The sequence below is a fragment of the Marmota monax genome, unplaced genomic scaffold (assembly GCF_021218885.2).
Source record: "Marmota monax isolate L192 unplaced genomic scaffold, Marmota_monax_Labrador192_F-V1.1 WCK01_AAM20220418_F8-fsc00036, whole genome shotgun sequence".
NCBI classification, from domain to species: Eukaryota; Metazoa; Chordata; class Mammalia; order Rodentia; family Sciuridae; genus Marmota; species Marmota monax.
Window position 1 is genome coordinate 2,949,037 of NW_026694491.1, and position 26,698 is coordinate 2,975,734.

The following is a 26,698-nucleotide window of genomic DNA, read 5'->3' on the forward strand; positions in this document are numbered from 1 at the left end:
AAACATGTACATTTCGCAAGGATGACGGTGGATATGGGTATTGAAGTCACTGATGACTCAACCTTCAGTTTAACCTGACATTGTTCCTAAACAACAGAGTGGTGGCACTATTTTAAAATGCGATACTTTTTTTTCCTAACTGGTCTAGGTTAGGTTTACAACCCTACTCATATGAATGGTGAAAAATCAAAGCTTTAGAGTTCAAATATTAGAAAAGATAGTTTCTATCTCAAAAGGGAAGGTAATCTATATTTTGGAGGGAATATTTACACTCCTCTGATTTGCGCTGTCCAGGTTGAGTACCAGTTATGGGCAGATTCTATTCTGGTGACAGTACAGTGCTCTCGAATCATCCTGAACATTGAGATTCTTTCAACCAATTTTTACAATAAAAAGAGCTTTAGCAGAAATGTTCTACTAATAGCTATGAAATTATAGGCTTCCCCTTCCATCCACCCAAACAGGCTCCACCCTGTGCAATAACAGATACAACACTAATCACCTTTGGAATGTTGCCAGCCTCCCCCATTGGTGAGCTGGCAGAGTTGGACCAAGCTGCCTTGAAGGAATAAAGCCTGCCTTAACACCGTCTGCACCCGCAAAAGGCTTCAAGAGAAGCCAATCAGATTCTTTGAAAAGAGCAGGAGTGAAGATTGAGATGTGTGGGAATCTATCAGAACTGCAATCTACAAGATACACCCACTACTACCAATATCACCCCAAGATAAATCAGCAAGATCAAACTCTACACCCCAGGCTCCCTAATCACTTGTGCTTTACAAACAGAACTATCTCTTTATCTTCTGACATCTCTAGTTTCAGATTTTTCAAGATAAGTTTCCAGTCTCTCTGTTTCAGTTTGATAATCATATAATTTATATGTTAAATCCCCTTCTGCTGGGTGTACAATTCTGACTTCAGACTCTCACAGCACCACATTGGTTGATTAGCTTTTAAATTACCCCCCAAATTATAAAGCAAAAGAATTCCAGGTGATAGAAGAATTGCTTTATTTACCAAAATTCATGTAAGATGAGTGGAATCTTATATCTTCTTTTCTCATATGGAAACCCTGAGTACATTGAACTACATAAAACCACTGTCAGTATCTTTGCCACCGTTTCAAGCACCTCACCATGATGAGGATGCTGTAGAGACTGCCAACTATATACCTTTAGCTATGGTACTTAATTATACAGCAGGCACTGTTCCAAATCTCTGTAAATGTGAACTCATTCAATCCCATAATAACCCTGTAAGAGAGGTATTGTTACCTTCATTTTTGCAGATGAGGAAACAGAATCACAGACAGAGCAAATAATTTGCCCTGGATCACGTGGCTAGTAAGAGGAACAGCTGGGATTTGAATGCAGAGGCTCTCCAGAATCTCTATCCTTGCGTTGTATGGCAATGTGCCTTCTGATAAAACCAAACTGATACAACATGATGCATAGAGATTTAAATGAAAAGGTGGTGTCTCTACACTGGTGTTTTCCTTCCCGTCTGAGTGAAATCAATATCCCTGGAATGAAACTTTGCTCTGTGTTGAACTGTTCTGCCCACCAGGCTCATTTATCTATTTCTCATTTCCTGGCATTTTCTTTTATATTGAACCAGTGTCTCCTTCTTTCAGATTAAGTTAAATACATTTGGAAAAGAAAATATATTCATGAGCATCATTTCAGGGTATCATTCATACCTTTAACATTCAAATTTAAGATGTTCATGCATGTGAAGAATATCAAAGAAGAGCTATAGGAATGAATACTGAGGACAGTATGTACCCAAATGTAGTCTTAAGGCTCCCTGAGGCCAAACCTTGATGTTGCCTTTCGAAAACTGAATCATGATTTTATTTCCCTATGACTTAGTTTCTTTGTCTGTAAAATGGAAATAAAATAGTTCTACTGATTAGGGTTCCAAGGATTAAATAAATCAATCTATACCAAATGCTTAAAGCAGTACATGGCACACAGCAAGCCCTTGATAAATATATGCTACTATTAATTTCACATTTAGTTTATGTAGACTTGCCTCCCTTAGAACTAAACATCACCAATTAAAATTGTCATTGTGGTATGAAAGTATTTAATACTGATTTGAGAAAAAAAAAAACAGTCATGGTCATAGGAAATCCTTCCAGCATAGGAACAACTTGGTTCTAGATTTTTTACTCTCACACATCTTTACACATAGTTTTCTTCCTCTTTATTTTGCAAGAACATAAACAAATCACAGAATCTGACAGAACCACCCAAGAAGTCATCTGAGGTTATGATGTTGTCAAATCCTCACCTAACAAGCTTTTTTCCATAGAGTAAGGTTTTAAGTGACATAAAAAGATTGCTGGCTTAATTGTTTTTTATACCATAATCCAGGTTTCTCAATTATGCAAATCCAATTGACCTGGATAGCAGTGAAGTGATTTTAACAACTGTGTAACTCAATAATGGGAAAACTGTCTGAACATTTTGCTTATCTGTTTCTTCCTTTGCTCTCTTCGCCTCTTCAAGATTCTAAATGCTTACTTAGGCTTATGCTGAAGTCTCAACTCTTTGAGGCTAGCACGGGTGACTTAACTGCTTGGGAACCCAAAATAGAAATTTCCATCCCAGAGGGGAAGTACTACAAGTAAGAGGAGAAAATGACTGGCTGGACTCTCACTTGCACATAGCTCTTTGGTAAGTACCATACAAAAGAAACAGAACAGATTGAAATTTTTTTCCTCTTCAGTTCTAAAATGGACATCATCAGGGTTGGGGCTGGGGCTTAGCAGTAGAGCACTTGCTCAGCATGCACAAGGCCCTGGGTTCAATCCTCAGCACCAAAACAAAACAAAACAAAACAAAACAAAATAAAATGGACATGATCAACAGAGCATGAAAAGCCAAGAGACTCAGAAGGGCAACCACAGAGAAGCTATTCCAGGTCAATTCCCCAGGATGCGCTGAGGTGCCTTTTTGTGGACTGGGTATCACAGGGACTGGAGAACCACTTAAAGGTCCCCAAGGGGCTAGCAGTGAAAGGACCCTGTTTCATTTCCTGGAACCTCTTAGACCAGACTTTCTGTTGGCAATTGAGGGAAGATAAGTCTTGATGTACCAAATAGCACCTTGGTGAAGAACTGGAGAGGGGGAGACCCCTCTACCCTTGGTGAAGAACTAAAGGGTTGGTGTGCAGCCTCCTTTGAGATAAGGAGAGTAGACAAGAAAAGGATTGGTGAGACAAGGCACACAAAGTCTCCATTTTAATCCTACAGCTGCATCTGCACAAATTCATCTCCATCCACATCCAGGCCTCCCCTCAGACCGTAGGGATTCTATGAACTCATAGACCAAAGACTCTCATTCTGAACCAAGATCTCAGCAGTACTCAGCCTCTAGTTGTCTAGATGAGAATGGTGTATTCCAGAGAGAGCCATCTGCCAAAGGTCACACAGAGCAGTTCTAGGGCTCAAGCCCAAGGACGGTAGAAGGTGGTTGATGTGTTAGAAAGAAATTAGATACCCTGAGAGTAATTCAATTTCTCGAAGAAAAATGGAAAGCCCAGAAGAGATACAAACCACTTCAAGAGATGTCAGCATCCTCAACTGTGAACTATCCACACAGACAACAGAGGCAGCTAGAGGAGCTCATGTACTGGGCATTGGGCAACCAAGAGGACATGGCAGGGGCCAGGGGGAGGACCACGAGGCGCTAAGCCATGCAATCTGCTTTCTTCCTTGATGTGATGAGCTGCCTGTGGCAAAGGAAGTGGATCATTTCAGGAGCCATGTGGGAAGTTACTTGGTGCTCAGCTTTCCCTGTCAGGTCACCTGGGCACCATCCCAGACACACGGCCTTCATCATTATCTTCAACCAACAGTAGTAGCTGCTGAGGCCACTTCATCCCCACCCTGGGTCCTCTTTACCTGCCCCAGCATCCCCAGACCATCTAATGTGTTTTTCAGATTTTTCTCACCAAAATAACACAATTCTTACATTCTTGGGGGCAGTTTCATCTTTTTCTCATTTCCACACTTTAAGATTTCACTGAAGGCCATTTAAATCCTTTAACCCTAATTATTTTTAAAAGGATTCTAGTTAGTTTGTATCCTATATAAGAAAGAAAAAAAGTCTTCCAACACCAAATGGATTTTTTTTTTTTAAGAGAAAAGGATCAGTTCTACCGGGTGGCCCTCACTGGCCACTTCATGGACTGGCTGTCATTTCTCATGATCCTCTTTTTACGATTCTACACACAAATTCAACCCAGGTGATTTGATTCTTAATGAAATGAATGTGAATTAATTCTGATCATAAATTTTAATGAGACAATACTTCAGAGGCTCCTAGATGTTCCAAACGCCAAACTTAACCTTTTTTTCTGTGGTGAAACTTTAAATTCCTCTCTTAGGAAACCTTGACCATTTCACCCTTGGGTTTTCTGTGTATGTTTTTTTTTTTTTTTAACCTAATGAAATCATTTGCACACCAGCGAGGTCACAGGAGACTGACATGGAGTCTCCAGCTTGCCACTTCCCCACCTCCTAAGCCACTGCTCTGCATTCCTCGCATGTCTCTTTTGTTCCCAAGTTTCAGAATTCCACAGAATTCCAAGTCCAACAGCATGACACCAAGCTTGAACTTGCCATTATGCTTGATTGTTCAAAATTACACTTATCCCGGCATGCTGACAGAATTCCTTTCAATATTTTCTCTTTTGGTTCACGAAGTGGCAGTGTCAGACTTCAAGAAGGATCATTGCTGGGGCCATTTGTTCAATTCTTTGAAGACTGACATCACATTAAAAATTCTTTTCCCCAATCTTCTCCTATTCTCTGTATCCCCAGTATACTCGACACATCAGAAATAATTATAAGTGGCTTAATAAATACAGGAGACATTTCTTTTTAATATTCCAGAATGGAGGAGCTCAGGATTGCTTTGTTAGCAGCTTTATTCTAGCTGGAAATTTGCATTCTGCAGCAGCAATATCTCAACAAAAAGTGGAGGCCTGTTCTGATGTTCTAGATTTCTCTGGCTCAGTCCTGCCTCCTATGAGCACTGTTTGTGCCTTACAGATAATTATCAATGGCAAAAGCCTGTTTTCCTTGGAAATGTCCCTCACCTTCTCGTGCCACTTTTCGTTGAGAAGGTTTAAGGCAGTGACTTTTCTGTGTCACTTGTTAATATCAGGACAGCTCATTTAAAATAGACAGGTTTCTGATTAGAACAGGGGAGAAAAAAAAAGCAGGAGGTAATTATAAAGCCGTGTGTTCAGAGTTGTCTCTTATTTCACACACTCTCCAAAGAATGGGCACAGCCTGTTCTTGTCATCAGATGAAGGCAGAAAATCTATTTTGTATCCAAAGTAAAGGAAGAATGGCTAAATCCATATTTCCTTTCAAAGCTTAGTATTCTCACATATGGTAAAAAGCTATTACAAAGGGTTCTGCTCTGTCGTTGTATTGCAGGGTAAATAAAGCTGTCTCTATAATATGATGCGTCCTCTGTGCCTCTCTCTAGGTGGATGGAATGCCTGGTAACATGGGAGCCACTAACCCTTTGCACTGATACCAGGATTACAGCAAGATTTCTGAATCTCTGATTTGTCATTTGATGTTACCTTCTCTGACAAGCTTTAGGGGAAAAAAAAACCTGCTAACTGAGCCCACAAGAGAACAGGCTGAAAAACCTAAGGATGGCTGAACAACCCCCTGACACAAATTCTGAGAGACTAGTTACTGAGATGACAGTGGTTGATGGAAAAAGTTCTTGACTTGAGCAGATGAAATTGTGTTTCTTCTCTGCCACTTAGCTATGTGGCTTCGAGCAAACCACCTTGGCTCCCTCGGGTTTACTTGATAAAACACTGGTAATAATACATTGTGGGGCTTATGTAATAAATCAGGTATTATATACAACACTAAAGGCACAGGCTCCTCTGCATGATGCTTAAAACTGTTTTTCTTAGTAAGGACCTCTGGCTAATGAGCCAGCAATTCAAGACCACTGACATCAGATGCAAATCCAGGGGAAAATCCATAAATAATACAACCATATTTATTCAACACTAGGAATAGGACTTTTTTCTAAAGAAATACTACCATGCATAAAATTGGATCTTACATATATATCACATATGCAGGTGACCAATTTGAATAGCAGGGCAGTAAAATACTTGAAACTACATACAGAATAGACATAAATTAGCACCTCTTAATAATTAGGAGGCATTTCATTGTCTTATGACACCTAAGGGTCATAAGTATGATTATCAGAGCCTCATTTACTAGAGAGATGGATGGAATCCAAATGACTCTATGATATAACTGAGAATAAATGTTTGGAATTAATCCACACTATCCATTTTTAATACTGTCATGTACTTCTAGTTAAAAAAAATAGCATGACCTCAATAATTTTAAATTATGTGACCTGAGCTTGGTAGTGATTTGTATTCTTTCCAAATGAATGATGACCACAGCCCGAATTTGCACACTCTGAGACATCAGCAAGCATGATGCTCCCAGCTAATGCCTTTCGGGTGGTGTTCAAACCTGCAGTTTTTCTACATCTCTGACCTGTGGTACTGGGTTTGAAAAGAGTCATAGGAAGTAGCTGAAGGAAAGGGAAACAGAAGGAAAATAATAAGCTCTACTCTGACTAATTGATGAGACTGTCAAAAAGATGAACTGAATTAAGAGTCGAGGAGGATTCTGTAAGTTATACGACACTGGCACTAGACAAATGTAAGGTGTTATTATTATTACTATTAATAATCTTACTCAGCTACAATGGAAAAGTTAGATATAGCTGGGAAGAGAAGAGTGCTTTTTCAAGTCATGATACATTTACTCCTCTGTCATCCAATTCTTGCTCTCTCCGCTTATCGCTCAGCCAGCATGAGTGACAAGGATGGTCTATCCTGTTTTCTCCTGTTTCTGTCGTAGTCTGACACAGTTGGAATAGATGGGAAGATCTTGCAGAGAATAAGGCTTCAAGCAAATTCTGAAATTTTAAAATTGGGTGTTTCTGAATGGTAAGGCATCAAGGTGTCTGCAAATTTGAGGCTAAAGACATTCTTTGTTAATGTGGCTAAAAGTGTGTGTAGCAATTATTGTACGATGGTGAAATATTCTGGAGGCTCAACAGCTTCACAGGATCTCTGTGCAGATGCCATTGTCACAAAAGGCAGATACACAACAGAATGATCTCCACTTCTGAGCTTGGCCATCTGAATCATCTCCCGGAAATAAATAAGTCTGTATATGTATGTGTGCATGCAGAGTTGGGCATGGGCCTTAATGGCTGTATAATAATAAATAGATAGTTATAAAAATTCACTATAAGAATAATGTTGTAAAACTCTACAACACCATCAATAATCATTTGTGAACAATTTAAAAGTAAAACTAGATTAACAAAAGTGACACTCATTTCCCCACCATGGGAGGGAGGACTGTTTTCATCTCCTTAATTAACTAATATGAGCATCTTTAGGATATTAATGTAAGGACAGTGCAATCCATAGTGCTTATGAGTGGGGGGGATGTATGAATGATTATCTAAAGGGCAGTTCATTCCTTAATAGAATGAAGGAGGTTTATATCTGCTAGCATGGAATAGGTATATGTCACAAATGTTAAGTGAGAAAGCAACCTGTAGAATCCTAAGCATGGTATGGACCATACCATGGTTAGGTTTTAAACATACACAGAGACATGTAGACACATAGAAGAGTGTAAAAAGGCCAAAAATCAATTTGTTAATATCTGTTCTCCCAGGGAAGGGAAACAGAACTGGGGAGAGAAGCCAGGTGGCAGAGGGGGTGTTCCATTTTTACTCCTTAAATTTCATTATGGATACTATTATGTTATAATTAATTTTTAAAGAAATAAAAGAGCTATAAGTCATGGCACCTGTCCTCAGAGAACAACGAGTGTAATACAAGTCTTTTGTAATCAAGCCTGCTATTATCTACGTTGGTGACATAGTTCTGTAAAAGAAATACTTTTTAAATTGGTGGAAATAGCACCTTCTCTGGCATATGGCCAGTTACCCTTCACAAGAACTTCCAAAGCTTCATCCAGGACACTATGCTCATGTAAACCTCAAAGCTAAGGAATAGAAAATAATAGTAAATCCATCATGCCTTCAGCCCACTTTCAGAGTAAACAGGATTGTCCTTCTTGTTTTTAATTGGACAAATTAAAGTACTAGGGATAAAAACTGTATCCTACTTTTTAAAAACCAATCCATACAAACTTCAAATATAGAAAACAGTCTTAAAATTTTTCAACCTTATCTAATCCTTAAATTATTCCAGTATTTGTCTTTAATATAACCCCAAATTTTACTCATGATGGAAGTACACATTACTCTTTATTTTCATGAATTTAAAATAAAAATCACAACAACAACAACAAAACATGAGCTAAATGGGGAACCAGCGAACTACAATCAGGGAGTCAAACCCAGGTGCTCTCTGCCTGTGTAAATAAAGTTTTACTGGGACACAACCACACTAACTGTTTTGTTATTGTTGTTGTTGTTGCTGTTTTGGATACCAGGGATTGACCCAGGGGTGCTTAACCACTGAGCCATATCCCTAGCCCAATTTTATATTTTGAGACAGGGTCTTCCTAAATTGTTGAGGCTGGCTTTGAACTTGAGATCCTCCTGTCTCAGCCTCCCAAGCTGCTGGGATTGCAGGCAGGCATGTGTCATCATACCTGGCCAAACTCACTTATTATGTATTGTCTTTGGATGAATCTGAGCTACACAGTAGAGGTGACTATTCACCACAGAGGCCACATTCCTCACAAAAGCTAAAATATCACTAACTGGCACAGTCCAGAAAAAGTGTGCCAATCTCCAATACCTTAAGAAAAATCTCACTATGTATTTGCAAAATGGAAAGTACCTATGTGTCTTTTCCCATTTTAGCATGTCCTTTTTGGGAATCTTTATTTCAAGACTGATTCCTTAAGGCATGTGTGTTTATTCTCTGTCTGATACTAGGAGGCACAAACAGAGACAGTGAATAAATAGTATTGTAAAACACGGGTAGAGGGAATACAAATTAGAGTAGCTTTGCCAGCCATGTTTTAAAATCTGAATTCTGCCACTTCATTTACACCTACATTGGTCAAAGACTGGTCTTGTGTTGGGGGTACAAAGAAAGGCCTGAGTTGCATTTATTAAGACCATAATGAACCTTATTTTTCAACAGTCTTTGGAAATGTTTATAATTTTTTAAGCACTTCCCCAGCTCCTGAATGTCTCCACTTTACCCTGGAAAGATTCTGGCCAAAAAATTAAAAGTTGCTCAAGCTGAATTTTTGCAAAACATTTGCATGGATGGAACAACGCAGTCTACTGCCAAAGATGCTCCAATTTAATTCTGCCTGGCAAGTTGGCTGGGCTTGTTTGTCATTTCATTAACAAAAAATAAACCTCACTTTTCTTCCTGAGAAAACAGCAAGTGTAGTGCTTTTGGGACAGCAAAGCCCAGGATGCTACTTCTTGATATGAAATATATATATTTCTATAATGTGGATAAATAAAGCTTTTAAAAGCCTTTTTCTAGTATGGTCTCTGGCCAACCTGGGAAATTCAAGTTGTAGGTATGTGACTGAATAAAAATGACATGAAATACACCCTTAAATTTTTTTTTTAATCACAAAGAAGCAATGTCATAAGAGTAATATCATAGTAAGAGGATTGATCAGAAAGTTGAGAAATGCTATGATGCTCCATGCAAGCCAATAACTTGGTCTTTTTTAAATGTCAGCTTCATTTGGGGGCAAAATATTGGCAAAGTAGGGATGTAGGGAGAGAAGGTAAAATAAAGATATTTGTAATCTGGACTTAGTTACTGTTCCTCAGAAGAAATGAAAGGTCAAATTAAAGGTAGATGTACACACGGGTAATTAAGCTCATGTAAATATAACTTGGAAATCATATAGTTAATGCATTGACTGAACTATGCAGAATATAGACAGACTAAGGAGAGGTGGGATGGCCGTGTGGATAAGACGCATAAAGGAAAGGTACTTGGAGAAAGTGATGCATCTGTGTTGACTACAGGAGGACTAGGGGCGGGGCGGGGCAGGAAGAAGAGTGAGAATTGACATGGAGATGCAGTAGAGAGTAAACACAAACGAAACGATATAGTTGGCATGCAGAATTCTAAGCTGTTATATATTGGTAGAGAACAAAATTTAAGCTAGGTTAGAGACAGAACCAGAGAGAGGCAGGAAAGAGTAGATGCAGGATAGAAAGTAGATTGGGACTGCCTTGTACTCTATCTACAAGGTGGGGAAATGGTTGAAGCTTTTAAGCTGGCAAGCAGCAGGTCTACTCTGAGTTGTGTATTAGGTAGATTTGAGGCTGACATGGCCAGTGGGAGAAAAGCCATTTAAATGGTACAGATGTCTAAGCAGGAGGGAAACCATCAGAGGTGGCAATAAGTCTGAACTACAACAGTGGTAGTGATGATGAGAATTATAGAGGATTCAATAAATATTTAGGGTGAGAAATTAGTGATTCCTGGTAATAAGCTTGATGTGGAAAACAACAAAAATTGGAAAAAGAGGAGCCCCAGTGACTCTTGGGTTTCTAGCTTTGATGAACGCGTAGATGATGGTGGTACAAACCAATTCAGAGAGCAGAGAATGGGAAATCAGAGAACAGAGATAAGGCTAGTTTGCACCAGGTGGGTTGGAGGAAGCTTGATGGCGAACGGCAGGAAAGGGACTTGAGCTACATATAAAATGTCTGAGTGGTTGTAAATCATGACTGTGGATGGGAGTACTGAAGGGGAGTGTGCAGGGTAAGAACAAGCAGAGACAGAAACACCCAGAGAGCACGTGCACCAAGTTCAAGAGGCTTAAGTCAGGAGAGAGATCAGAATGAAGATGCAGAGGGACCAGGCCAAGGGAAAGGACGTTCAGGACAGGAGTAACATGGGTATACACTTGAACCAATGACCACCTGTCCTGGGCCACCAGCTCCGTCAGTGGCTGGTCAAGTTCTCTTTCCTCTGTCCTCTCTGTTCCCTACCATTCACGTTTGAGAAACTTCCTGAGAAATTTTCCCTGGTCTGAGGATGCAAGCAAAACATGGAATAAGTTGGATTTGGAGTCATTGTTTTCTTATTAAGTCTGCTCAGGAGATCAAGAAAAAAATATTATTTCTTAAACAATTACTATCTTTTAAAAATCTCTTCTTTCAATCCCAATTAAGCCCTGTCCACCATTAACAGAATGCTTACACTTTATAACAAAGCTTTTGCAATAGATGTGCAAGCCCATTATCAGACATTCAACATGAGATCTGATTTATTGGCAAATGAAGTGGTTATTGTAGATATCAGTATTTGTGTGTGTGTGTGTGCACATGTGTGTATGTGTGTGTGTGGTGCTGGGGATTGAACCCCAGGCCTCACATATGCTAGTGGTTTACCACTGAGTGGTTTACCACTGAGCTACATCCACAGTCCTCATTATTTTATTTTGAGACAGAATTTCACTAACTTGCCCAGAGTGGCTTTGAACTTGCAATCCTCCTGCTTCAGTCTCTTGAGTAGCTGGAATTTCAGGCATACACCACCACCACCAGGGTCACCAGTATTTTTCTATGCTTTAGAACCTCCTACCCTGGGAAAGAATGATGCAGCATAGTGGAAAGAGCATGAGTAGATTTTTTTTTTCCTGGCTTTGTATCTACCTCACTGCATAACCTTGAAAAATCTCTTCTCTAAATTCAGTCTTCATTACAGCTACAAAAGGAGGTGCTTCTACTTTATTGTTTCCTCTTCCAGAGTTACCAGGTAAGAAGAAACTATGATAAATAACCCACCTACACATTCCGATATTTAGGAAATTCAATCAAAATATGTTTTGTGGATACCAAAACAAACACTGAGCAGTACCAAGGTCATAAAACCACGGCATACATCTTAGATGAGAAATACCTACTAATAATAATCTTAAAAGCTAGCTCTACACATAGCCTTTTCTTTGTCAAATGAAAAGCTCATTTGAATCACACAGTACTTTTCTTTCAGAGTCCAATACCAAGGGTGTGATGACAAATCAAAGCAGGATTGTTGTAACCTTAGTACACATGTCAGTGTCTCCAAAAGCAGCATCAGAATGACAATTTCTAGAAACAAATGATTCATTTCTGTTCTGGTCTATTCACGAGAGAACATAACCACAGTTAAGATTCAATCTGAACTTCAGCAAGGCAACATCCATGAGTTTAGTTACCACACAGGCAGCTGCTTCTCTCTGTAGTGTGACAAGGCTGAGGAGAGGGACTGCTGAGAACTCTGGAGGGTGGGGACTAGGACACTGTGCTTTTAGCTTTCTATCACTTCAAGTAACACATACTTGTGATCCTGGAGATAAAATGGAATAAATTAAATGGAAAAAAAATATTCCCTTTCTTTTCTTCATCTCAGAGACAGAAGGAAAAAAAAAACATGCCAGTAAGTATGCTTGGTCCCCCTTCTAGAATTTGCCGGATCCTGCATATGCTCACTTAGTCTTCTTCTACATGTAACATTTTTTAACAGAAAAGCAAAACCTTCAATTTTTAATTCCTTTCTATCTACTTTTTTTTTTCTAGATTCTCCTTCTATGGTGTTGGATTTTGCTGTTGTGTTTAGTTTGGGTTTTGTATGGTGATTTTCCTTTATGACTACTAAATGTATCCCCCTTTATTTCATATCTACACTCTTGGCCAGGACTTGTTGACCTCTCACCTGAATTCTTGGGGCTTCTTTCAACTGGCCCGCTGATTTCTGAAAATTAAGGCTCTTTGTCTGTCTTCCTAAGGTTCTCAATCTTCAAAAATAAGCCTATTACCATATAAAGCAGAATTGCTCAAGTTGTATCCATGGACTTTTTGCAACTCCACTTTCTCCTTTAATTTCCACGCCATACTGCTAGTTTTCCCAACTTTGCAGTGCACATGGGCACCTCCCTCCACCAGGGTTGCTTCTGTCTTACCCCTTTCCAGTCTGCCAAGTCCTCAGGCAAGTCCTCTAATGCTTACATCATCTAACCATCTCTCTTTCATAAGCGTTCATCCAATCTTCTCCCTTGTCCCTCAACAATGCCCATCTCTAGACTTGTGTAAGAAGACTTGCTTTGCTGGAAATATCTAGAAAACAAACATCCCTCAGGTGCAATTTCCCAAGCACACACCACTCTATTCCATCCCATTTTCAGTACTTAAAATTACCCTATGTTTTAAATATTTCATGCCTTCATTACCTAAGTAGTGTTTCCTACTCCATGTTCATTTTGTCTATATGTTTTTTATTAGGTTTCAAACGTAAATGCGGGCATACTGTCTAGTCACAATTTTTATAATGTAGAAAATCTAATGTTGACGATAAAATAGAAAGTATGCATATTTACCTGTTCTTCCATGAGGATATAAATGGACAAATCATCTTGGTAACCCCAAAGCTTGGCTCTCTCAGCTCCCCAGTGGGCTTTGAAAGCACTAAGCCTGTTTCTTACCTTGCTCTCTGTCCTGTGGAGCTAATGCATCCATAGACTTGCCTTTGAAGTCAACTGGAACATCATGCATGGGTGAGCTCCAGAGAGCACACAAAAGCAAGAAAAGAAATCTGACATGTTATTCTTAACCAAAGGGACTGTACTATTTCTGAGTTTCTATATACACTTGGGCATCCCACAGACTTCAAGAGCCTGCCGATGAAGTAGAAGAAGATGTTGAAGTTAGCAAAGTCCTAGGAATGGGCAACAGATAAAGTCACAATTGAATCAAAGTTTTAAATTCCAAGCAAGTCATTCTCATGTGTTTTTTTTTTCTTTCCCCTTTATCAAGAGTCACACAAATCACAAATAGAAAATTCTCTAAGGCTAACAAACCACTCCCCGACAATGTCAAGCTCTTCTGCAAATGGCACCCACTCCTCATCTAAGGTACAAAAATTGCCTTGTAGACTAGCATTGAATTCCAAGCCCCAGACATTTATCCAGAATCTTTACTGAAAAGGAGTTATGCACATCAAGTCAAGAGCACCATCAACATCTTCATAAAGAAAAGCAAAAAGCAACTCTCATAGCACATAGCCCTCCACGGCCACTTAAAAAACACTCTCCATGGTATCAGTATATAATGCAACAACATGGGAAATATAAATCAGTTTTATACTACAATATCAAAACCACAGCATTACTCTAATCCCATACTCAAAGGCTTAAGCTAAATTACATTTGGAAACTAAATTTATTACGTACACGTCTTTTTATCCCATAAGTCCTTTCCTAAAAATGAAATAAAAGAACCAACAAAGAAGAAGAACCCACTACGTAATACATACTTAAACAAGTACTTTTGGGTGAATTTTCTATATTTCTCCAAATGTCTATGAATTAATTTGTAAATGGTGGATAATAATGATTCTTGCCTTATAGCCCAAATGAGTATGACGCCTGACATGAGGGAAATGGTCAAATAATGTTACGAATGTGGGTGTTATAATCCTTATTTTACAGAAGAAGAAACTGAATATCAAAGATGCTAAGCACCTGGCTCAAGGTGGTTGTAAGTCTGGAATTTCAATCTAATTTTTTTTAATCCCAAAGCCTGTGCCCTCCTGCCACAAAGGTTGCTTCTTCTCTTTGAGTCCCAAAGTGAAAAAGAAAAGGAGATGTCAGCTGAGAAGCTCCTCCAACACCATCATGCAAGCATGCATGTATTCTAACTTAAATGTGAGGATATTAGACTTTCAAAAATCATCCAAGGCCTTCCAATCACAGGATGCTAAACTCCAACATAAAAGGGGCCAAAACAATATGGCGCAGATAGATGAACATGCATCTAGGAATCAGAAACTCAGTGATGACTGACAAGAAATGAATTCACCAGAGCATAAAAATTTCTCTGTGCTCATGGACCTTGATACCATGCTATAACCTGGATTTTATATTTAAATATTTTGAGATGAAGGCTAGGAAGTTGACTTGCCATTCAAAGCATCAGTAGTCAAAATATTTTAGCTATATATTGGGGTGAAGACCTTGATGGTGAAAGCAGCTTATACCAAAGATAACTTTTTCTGCAATAAGCACACTGGAGGTGTACCAAAGAGATGCATCCTGTCCCCTCAGAGTGACAGATAAGGACGTCTGCTCCACAACAGATTTACTTCAGAGACATGACACTAAAATTAGCTGGAGGAAGACTTTGGAGTCCTGATCTAGCAAGTCAAAGTCAAACTGAGAATAGAAGAATCTTTAAAACAAAAACATGATCCCCCCCCAAATATTTTCTTTCATTTTTTTCTGATTCACAAATGTAACCATATACGACATCCCCCAATGTATGATATTTTGACGTTTTCAAGTGTTTTGTTGTCATCATTATTTGTTTCTCTTTTTAAGTAGCGTGAGTATAGGTCAGAAATAGCATTTCTTAGTCTTAGTCTCTAATCTTCATGTTCTTTATCCCCCAGTAGGGGATGGGGAGGTGAAGGAAGAAAATCCTATTGAAGAACTAGTCAACCATACTTTTTACATCCTATGGAGTTCAAAGGTGCCTTCTGCAAGTGGGGAGCAAGATGAAACACAGTGCAGGGCAGACTGCTATGAGAGAGGTTCCTTATTAGGGACTACTAGAGGCAGTCACAGTCACAGGGACAGGTATGTCATGTGTCTGCGTTATCTGTTTATACAGATGGATGGTGACCCTTGATCCCCAAAGACCCTGAGAATTGAAAGCTGCCACATCATAAAAAAGATGCTGCTACCTGTCCTCCATGACGTGTCTGATCTAAGTCCTTTCCCATGCTCAGGAGAACCAGCCTCATCCTCTAACTACCCTCCAAAAATGAACATCTTTCTCCCTGGATTATAGAATGCCACCTAAAGTCTTTGGGAGATGTCTAGTAAAATGGGTACACATTTTTCTTAGCAATTCTTCCCTTCCCTGAGCAGAGAAGGCAGAAACAGCCAAAGCTCTTCCCTCTATATCTACAGAACAAACCCATAAGATAAAAGGAGAGAATAACTGTCATTACAGGGTTATTGCTTTTTAACACACAGGTAACTAATGGCAAAACTTCAAGGCTTTTTAAATGAAGTGAAAAAAAAAATGTTTGGACTGGATAAGTTTTGGTTTTCTTGGAAAATGATGATGAATATGGACAAAAGTTTTTGTATTTCCTTAAAATCCTAAAATTTTATATTCAAGACAGAAAATGAGAATTGAACCACTCCCAAAGCTCTCTGCTTAATGCTAAGAGCTTTAAATAAAGATTTTGCTTATTTGGAATAGTGTTTTTAACACATGTAGGTAAAGGGCACAACATTTATGTCAGAGAACAAAGCCACAGGCAGGGCTTTACACGATAATGGATGTGAAGATAAATTTAAAGATTTTTGTTTTCTTTTCTTCAGTCCTGATGATTGAACCCAGAGGTACTTGACCACTGAGCTATATCCTCAATCAGTCTTTTTTTGTTTTGTTTTTAATTTTTTGTTTTGAAACAGGATCACATTAAATTACTGAGGATCTTACTAAGTTGTTGGGGATGGTATCAAACTTTTGATCCTCTTGTCTCATTCTCCCAAGTTGCTGGGATTACAGGTGTGGGCCATGGCATTTGGCTAGAATTGACTGACAAACCCAGTACTGTTTTGAAAAGGAACTTTTTTTTTTAATTGATGGGAATTGAACTCAAGGCTTTGTTACACTGTTCCAACTCAGCTATATCCTCATTCCTGAAAACTTTCCCATTGTATGGAATGAGTTAGTCTGTCTTCTAAAGACAGTGAAAAACTTGAAGGATTTTTTTAAAAAATAGACACATAAATAATGATTTTAAGTATTTTAAAAACATTTCAATTTACATATATGTCCAATTTTGGGAAGAATATCATGAAGTGTGATTAGGTCAACGAGAAGCTCCACTAGCCCCACAGTCCCCAAAGTGCACACAAGTGCACAAACACACTCACACACATGATTTATTACAAGGAAGTTTGGGGCAGTTTAATTATTAACACAACAACATAGTTAACTTTTTAATAGTTCTGTGCAAGTGAAAACCTAAAGCTTTGCTGATGAAATCTACTGAAAATCCATTTACTAGAATTAGCCTTTAGTCTGAATATTGTTATTGTTCTCACAACAAATAATCTGAACCAATATTCTGAGGCTAAAAGCTATATTTGATTGTTAATATTGCTTTCTACCTGTGAGGAAATAGCTTTTCCCTTCATAATACTAAAGTATGATTGCTAAGAGTAATTTCATTATATTATCCAATTAGTTCTTTAAAGTTCTTTTTCTCTCTCTAATTATACTCTAGTTGATGAGGGAAAGATCACATTTTGTTCTTTCATAAAATCCTTCACGGGGCCTTAGCAACTCAGGTCAGATGAAATAACTATGGGGGGAAGTCAACAGAATTATAGAGTGAATGAATGACTAAGTTTTCTCAAATTTGTGATAAAATTCAAAAGCAATACTGTTTCAAAGATCATATGCTATTCCACCTTTTACCCAACATGGAATGGGAAAAAAAAGTACCCCACATAGAAATTCTGAACTCATTTAAAAATTTTATTTTGTGGCAAAGAATTAGAAATTCATTGGCATATATGCCCATATATTTTATTGTATTTCCCAAACCAAAATAATAACACTAGTATCATCAAAGCGGTAATTGGAAGAATTTTCAATGTTCATGAATATTAGCATGTCAATGAGTGGCTGCGTGACATGAGGAGGACAGGATGTCATGGCATTAAATGAGTTGATTCAAACTGAGGACAACCAAACTCGGGATTCAGATGTTTCTAGCACTTTGATAGCACCAGGCTAAAAAAAAAATATGAGCAAACAACACACGCAAAAAAAAAAATTCAGTCTTTAAGATGATATGCCTATTTATACAGATAACTCTAATCCATACATTTGCTACTTGGGAAACTACCTCCCTGGACTGAATTAAGCACAACATCTGATGAAAGTCCGTCTGTCTCATGTTTCCATTATATAAGTGTATATCTTCTAGGTGGTGTCCCTGAAACTTGAAAGTTATACCATTCTCAATATTTTTTTAATTAAAATTAAAAGCTGCTAACATGAAACTATTTTCATAAATGTCACCAAATGGAATTTCTTTTAAAGATCAGCAGCATCATCATACAACACACCTAAAAATGGAATGGTATTATTCGTGCGTCACTTACAACATTTTACATACTAAGTCCAGAGCCAACCAAGCAAGCAGAGAACTGGGGAATTTTTTTTCAATTTTGATCTTCTGACCACAATGACTTACTAAATTAACATATTTAACAGTATCTTCCATCTGTATGTACATTCAAATTAGTATGCAATGTTTCCAAATTTGTATAATATGAATTCAAGAGGGAGCCAGAGGATCTATCTTTAGAAAGAGAAAACAACCAGTTAATTCAGAGGGAAAAAAATCTTCAACCAACTTAACTGACTGGGGCTGCATGGAGAAAACTGGCTGATTAAATATTTCCCTTTCCAACTGCATGTGGTGTGTTCTTATGGCAAATCACAGGGGCTAAATATTGTTCTCCATTTGCTTCTCTCGATTGTGCACCCAGGTGGCAGAGGGATCCCAACAATTACACACTGTAGCTAAGTGCCAAGGTTCATGCCTGAAATTAGTGTCAAAATGAAAGGACCATAGAAAGCTGGGGTCAAAGGGGACTCAAACTCATCCTCTGCATTTTATCGACATCAACACAGCATGTGACAATCATTTGGAGCTCAGCTCATTTGGGTAGCTCTTGTGGACTGTTCAGCTGCTGCTATTACAATACCAACTGTAGAAATAGTCCTAGTTTCTTAAAAGGAAGATAGCTGAAATTTATCCTCACTTTTCTTAACCAGTGAGTAGGAATTCCCGAAGAATGGGGAAGCTCAGCAGACGGCTCCCCTGTAAGGAAGTTACAGAGTACTTACAACCTGTTACATTCTCTGGTTTAGGAAACAGGTTCTCCAACTTGCTTTGCCCAGAAAAATTAGTACACACTACATGTATATTAAGTAAAAGTAAAGGCTCCTGGAAGTAAGTTCCTATATATATTTCTGTTTATATGATCCTGACTCTTACAGACAGTAAAACCGTTACACAGCAGGAGTCAGATGTCGCAGTTGCTTTAAAAAATATCCATCTGAATTTCCATGCGAAGTAAAATCTTTACCTTGATGACTTGGTTTGAGAGCCAATTAAAAAATATATATGTACATATGTGTGTGTGTGTGTGTGTGTCTTGAGATTTGAAGGCTAAACTTTCGAATTGAACAAAATCATAAAATTAACCTTGAGAGCTGCTTGTTAATAGAGAATTGCAGGTATTTGAAGGTTGAATTTGGCTTTTTTTTTTTTGAAGATAAAAAAATCCAATATGAAGTATTAACAAATAAAACTTTATAGTAGATAAGGAGATGTCTCCTTTTGGGGGAGAAAAAGTGGCCAGCAACTTTGATGATACTGACATATGTCCCAGAGAATAGAGAAATCATCAAACAAAGTGAAACGGTGAAACCAACTTAACATCAGCGGCATTGTGCGCCTGAGTGATGGAAAACAAATCAAACATAACACAACTTATTTTTTTAGAAACACCTAAAGTTTATTCCGTCTCAAACGCATGAATGTTGATAAAGTGACAGCTTCTTCCCAAAAGAAGCCAAAACATATTTGAAAGTAAAGACTATTGTCTATATTTACACATTCCTTAATAAGATCTCTAATCCTAATATATATAAAGATTTCGGGAGGCCTTGAGGTAGAGATTTTCTCTTTCCCTGCTAGCTTTCCTCCAGCTGTCAATCTCTCCTTCCTTCTTTCCCCTCTTCCCCTCCTCCCCACTTCCCAGCTTCAAAAGTGTGTCCACTGCACGCCCTCGGCCAGGCACTTTGCTAGGCCAGCAGTTGGGCCATTATTCCCAATCCTTCCAGTTCTATCCTTTTTACTTTCTATGCTTATTTCACTGTTGTTTCCTGAAACTCTTTGCCAATCTGTCAGTTGGGCACATCTGCAGATACAGACACAAGAAATGTGCCAAGTGTCATCTAGCCTCAAATCACCTTAGTTGTTGCAAAGGTCACAGGTCAAATGATTGATGCAGATGAAAGAATCTGAGGATTTCATTTTTAAGACAGGCTTCCTGAGAGTCATCATGAACTTTGACCCAAACCACTAGGGGATAGATGGCTTTGAGAAAGCAGTGATGAAATTGTTTCAGGAATAATCAGAGAAAATACAGGACAAAGTTCTTGGGGCAGCAAGATCAGTCTACCAGGGTAGAATTCCAAGTTGGAAATAGGAAATGATGCAGTTGGAAAGAATGACTGAAGCCATATAGTAAGAAAGCTAAAGAGTTTTGACATTTTATAATAGTGTCCTATTAGCTCTGGGGATGGGGAATCCCTAGATGCAGAGGGAAATAATAGGAGCACCAAGGGAGTTGTTAAGCATTTTTGTTCTAAGGTCAAGAGACTTGGGCAATAAAGTCCATGGGCTTTAAAGTCTGTTACATTCATCACTGTATTTTGAGCATCTTGAGCAAGCCTAGGACATTATATAATAAGTTTGTTGAATGACTAGAAAAATTCAAAGTACCTGAAGGACCTAGGTTTTAAGTCACCACAGCTGCTTACAAGCTTTGTGACCTTGAGGAAGTTATTTAACTTCTAAAGGCTCAGTTTCCTCATCAACAAACAGGGATGCTACCTATCCCATGAGGTGGCACGGAAGATTAAATTAGAAAATAAAGGTAAAGGGTTCAGTACATTGTCTGACATATAAGTATTAGCTATAAATAATTAAAAATCCTTAAAGTAGTTCAAGAAGCACTAGAAGGAAGTGTAGAAATAATAAAACCTATTTAGCGTCTGCTGCGTAGTGGACCTGAACATCGGAAGGACCAGGGTGCTTCTAGACATGTTTAAATGCATATGAGAAAGAGCAGTTCTTAAAGCACATTCTCACTGTTTTAGCTACAATGTTGTCTAAATTGCTATAGAATATAATGCAATATTATATATACATACACACATATATTTAAGCCATTAAAAGAATAAACAAGAGAAGTGCAAGTTTCAAATTGATATGGATAGTGATATGATTAGCTGATGTACAATTAGTGAGATTCCTATAATATGCAAAATCAGGCAAATAATATTTAATAATGAATTAATGGTGACTATTAATTAAAGAGCTACAAGATTACTGTCATTCATGTGGTAGGCACTGAATAAAAGTTTTTTTGAATGAATGAACAACTTCTAAATCCACATAGGAAAAGATATTTTTAAATAACATATTTGATTTCCATGTTTCAAATTTATAGCAGATTGAATTCTTCTAATTCTTTCTTGAAATTTAATAGTTTAAAAAATTTCTGCAGTACACTATGTTAAAACCCTTAAGACTGTAATAATTAACTACACACCACATGTTCCTGACCACTGTGTACGAACTTACCTGACCCTAAGGAAATTCCTGTCCTAGAGGTATATTTCAGTATTTGCATTTGAACTGTGGACTCAATTGTCAGAAAAATACAGGAAATTTGAGGATTTATACAGAATAAGTACACTGTGGCTAAATAATGTCAAGAAACATTAGGACATAATCATAGAGCTTAGAGATATTATTAAGGATGCAAAAAGATTCTGTCCACTATATGATATGATAATATAAAATCGTAAAGTCTAGCAACTCTCAAAGGAATCAAGGTCATTACAAGTGTATAAAGGTCATCTCTTAAAAAAGAGATGATAAATACTATCAAGTAAACATAATTTTCTTAAACCATCTGTCATTTAAACAAAATCTACTCAACCAATGGCAGTGAAAATTAAAATCTGCTGTTGTATCACAAAGATGATTAATACAAAACCTGTAGATAAAACTTTATTACGTATCTTTGCCAACAAGCTACAATAGTTACTTGGGGTGATATCTTCACTAGCTACTAAGGCCCCTCCTCTGCTAGTTAACTATCAACAATTAATTTCCTAGATGATGTTGTTTTAGGGGAAATAAACCAAGATACCCAAAGGAAAGTTTTTACTGAATTACATAAGGAACTTGCTACTACTGGGAAAATCTACATTCTAATAACACCTTGAACAGCATCCCAAGGCCAGCTCAAATCTTTCAGCACTTCACATACAATTTTTAATGAAGCAAGTTTGGGGCTATTTTTTCTCTCAAACTCAGACAAATAGGTCAGATAAATAGCTTCAAAGTCAATACAACTTTCTAGGTGACCAGAAAGACAAATGGCACACCTAAAAGACCAAACCCAAAATTATAGGAGGCAGAAAGAAACTAAGAGTAACCAGTTGCTCTGAAACAATGGCACTGGGAAAGAAATACTAATTTCAAAAATAAAGCAAACTTGGGGATATTTTCAAGTGTATCAGAAGAGAATCATTAGATACGAGAGCTTAATTTTACATTTTACAAAATAATTGGCTTGTTAATTCAGCAATATTATAGCCTGACTTTAAATATTCACTCTAATCAAATAAAAATGTATAAAAAAGTGTTCTAATTAGCATTTTGAACAACGCAGTTTGGAAGCTATCGGCTTAGTGCAACTTGCACAGAAAAATTGATGTAAGGATTTCATTTTGACTTACATGAAAATTGACCTAATATGTCACAACTCCAGTTCCCAGAGGATTTTATTCTTTAAAAGCTATGTGATTAACTTTACTCGTGTGTACATCTCCCAAAAGAATTGAGATGCCAAGATATTCCTGGTAATATTAGCTGTAATCTTCCTAAGTTTATATATCGGCACTTAACTATTCAATAAAATAGATTTAACAGCTACATATTTGCATATGTATTTTTATTTCTTAGTCCAGTTTTAAATTTTACAGAACACATGACATCTGATAACAAAGTAAAATTCATTTTGTGATAGTGCTTAGTATTTTTTCTTTCTCTTTTCTCAGCTTTCTCGGACACAAATACTATTTTGTCTTTCCTCTTTAAACCACAGGCTATTGTATCAAATATTCCTTTCTTTAAGAAACAACTAATTATCCTTAGGAAATGCCAAATTAAAACAAAAGTAATCTGGAAATACTGTTATCTCTAGAGCTAACTGCAATTTTGTGAAGGCTGAAATAAATGCATGAAGACTTTTCTGAAATAACTTTTACATAAGGATAAAATGATTTCTATATAAGAAACAATTACCAGCCACCATTATTAGCAAGCTAGAATGAGCAATAAAAACATTGTATTTGGAATGAGATATTAAAGGATAGCTATTAAAACATTTTACTCAATTTCTATTACACCTTAAAATGAAAGTCATCAAAATGTCATTACAGGCCTTTTCCCCAGATTCTTCAGAGAGTGAATTTAATCATTTCAGGAAATTGAGCGCTATCCAACATTCACTTAAATCCTTGAATTAACAGCAAAGTAAAACAAGATTCAAGATTTATAAGACATTTTATATTCAAATAGGTCCACATACATTCAGATACATACCAGGAAGTATTTGTCTTCAGATACCTAGAATTAAATATTTCTTGAGAAATTAATCACTCGTTGAAAATATTACCTTCCCAAAGACCTATAGTCAGAAACCCTAGTAAAGGAATCACAAGTTGAGCTCTGCAAAAACTGAGTTAACAAAGCATTGAGGTGTCAGTTTAAAAGAAAATCTTTAAAATATCAATTATTTGGAAATTAATTTTAGCCACAATTATTTCTTATGCCAGAGAGCTTATTAGTTTTGACTGCTGTTGTACTGAAGAGCTAAACACACATTGTACAGGTGCAATTACAATAAATAAAGGCAACCTTATTCGTTCTTTCAGAAAACCAGTACTCTGAAGAATTTTCAAGCCGGAAGAGACCTTTGACATCACCTAATCCTAGATTGTAATTTACTGGTTCTAGGAATAAAATCTACATAAAATAAAGACCATTTCTATCAATCCCCAAAGGATCATTTTCTCTAAAGAAATAAAAAGCCACTTATTTCCAAAGCTGAAAAGCAACAGACGAAGCACCTGATTGTATTTTGTTAACAAAAGCTAGCCAATCTGTAGCACAGTGTCTAACAATAAAATTCTCGAAGTTATTCTCTTTGAGTCTTATATATTAAAAATAATGTAAAATAGTCATATTTAGAAAGCCGTTTCCTAATAGAACTGGCAAGAAGGACATGAAATGGTTTAAAAATGGCACCTTAAAAATATGCTGATTTTTTTACCTTTCTGTTGGAGGAGGGTGTCACTTCTTATGGATCCCATTTTCTTGAAGATACTCAGTGCTGGCCGACTTGGAATAAAAAACCATTAGCATAATACTTTAAAAAAAAACCTGCCTTACGAAGCCGCAGTCTCTCTCAGAAGAAAGCTGATAGTGCTTATAAGCAATAAATGGCCTCCCTGATACCTATTCTGTCATCTTCATCTTATTAGCAGAGTGTATGTTCCCTGCAGCTCCCATCAATTAGTAGATTTAAGGGGACGGGAAATGTATTAGGGCTCATCTGCTGAATGCGGCTGTGGACTCCATTGCCTCTTAATCACTGCATCTCCTTTCTAAGGAGGGTCTAGAATGCAAGGAAGTCCGGGGACCATTAAGTGGCACACATACAGAGCATTCCTGGGAGTCACCAACCCGGGACTCAACTTTCCCTCAGAGAGCCAGCCCCCCGCGGCTGAGAGCGACAGAGCCGCCCGTGGCTGAGCCACACACAGCACATCTGCCTGTCTGTGCCTCAGCACTTGGCGAAGCAGACAGAGGCCAACACTGGCAGAAAAACTCCTCCTGACTTCTTGCTCCAACCAAATCCAGGCATTGAGGCAGCCCCTGCTAGGGAGAAGGTGAGGAAATGGAAGGCTCACCCTCCGTCTTCTATCCACCTAAGCCACATCATCGGAATCACAAATGAAATGCTAATGGCCAACTAAATGAATGCCAATTTCCTCCACTTTGCTCCAAGTTTCAGTGGCCCCTCCGCAATAAAAGACAGCTGTTTGTGGAGAATGCCTTGTTCCATACCATTAACTCAGAACAAAACATATTTTTAGTCCGACAGTCATGTTTACTTGTAAGAACTGATGAATTGCTGAGCACCATTTATTACTCCCAGACAAAGACATTCAGCCACAATTTTGGACATAAATCAAGGTACATGCTCCTCAATTAAAAAAAAAAAAGAGACTGCTTAAGTCCCCAAAACCACAGAGATTGAGGTCAGACTGGCCATAGCAACCACCAACAGAACTTAGGCCTCCAGGAGGACCTAGCAACCAATAAATGAGTTCAGATCTCTTTTCATCTCCACTGGTGTGAAAGCCAAAATTAAAAAGATTAGATCACCCTGCACCCATTACAAAAGGTGCCACAATGAAAAAGTCATTTCCAGCCTTTGAATCACATCAAATAAATAACATTCATCCCTGCTATAATGAACAACTTTCAAAGTAAATTGAATCTCCATAGTGCTGCTTTCCCTGGCTGCACAGTATTTACATAACAATATATCACAGGAAGCCCCAATGGGTCTTGTAAATGGGGGAACAGGGATAAAAAACATCTTTAGCCCCATTACTGTATATTCACACTGCTTTCCCCCATCCCTCTCATTTGAACAATGTGTGGTATCAGGAACATAAACAATGCCTTTAAATTGTGGGAATTGAAAGTTTTCAGTACATTTTAAATGCCTGGAACTCATCCCAATACACTCTCTTTGTGGAGCACAGAGAACATAAAAATCATTTGACCTCCTAAATCCATGCCCTGGACTCATTTTTGTGACAAAGAATTCTCATCTCTGTGTACACTTGCTCCTTTGTTCACACCAACAATTTTTCACCCTAAATATCTGCTGAGTTTTTATATATTACTTTAAAATGAAAACACATTTGCAGATTTTTTTGGAGCGTGCAGCTCATTCATTGTATGTCATTTCCTCGAAAGTACCAGGTATTCTCTATTGTTATAACAATGTCTACGAAGTTTTAGTAATACCTCCACACCCAGTGTCCATCCTTAACACTTTAATCTTCACTCAATGTCTCCTGGCTATTAAATAATAATTAAGCAGCAATCTCCCAAATCACAGCAAGTCTCATAAACTATTGTACATTTCATAGATTTCAAATGGAGTGTGTTCAAAATAAGACAGCTAAATCTATGGCAAAAATACACACCAGCACAATCGTATTTTTTCTGGCAGCTCACGTAGATATTACTATTTGAACTCCATGGGGAATCTCATTAATTTTTAAAACTCACTGACCTCAGTATGGTTGAGTGTAAAAATAATTACAAATTAAGAATGAAAGAGCATCACTTAATTTCTGCCCAGCCATATGTTCCACATTGCACAAAACATTGCTAACTATCACCAAACAGAATTTTTTCCAGATACAAATTTAAGCAGCATGATGAATATCACCACACAGACGTTAAAAGCAGCTCACCCTTCCTTCCACCAGCCCGCTCACACCTCACCTCCGATGATTCTAGTAACACAAAGCCGGAGAACACAGGTTTGAAGGCAAGTGACAGCCCCGATGATGCCCTCTCGAAAATATTTCCCTATGAGACTCGCTTTCTATCACAATGTCTCAGCCACAGGGATGCAGAAACGCTAGAATCAAGCATAAATATTTTCTTA

The 26,698-nt window shown here is 37.8% G+C and overlaps 1 long non-coding RNA gene across 7 annotated transcripts in view; it reads right to left on the bottom strand.

Moving 5' to 3' along the window:
- The window catches only part of LOC131423237 (uncharacterized), a 94,310-nt gene that overhangs the window by 67,057 nt on the left and 555 nt on the right, over window positions 1–26,698 (bottom strand). Inside the window, exon 1 of one of the 7 annotated variants that reach the window (XR_009224436.1) lies at window positions 24,275–26,669. The exons of the other annotated variants lie outside the window; for them this stretch is intronic. This is a non-coding gene — a long non-coding RNA (uncharacterized LOC131423237). Of the gene's footprint in view, window positions 1–24,274; window positions 26,670–26,698 lie in introns of those variants that run through there. 7 annotated transcript variants of the gene reach the window in all.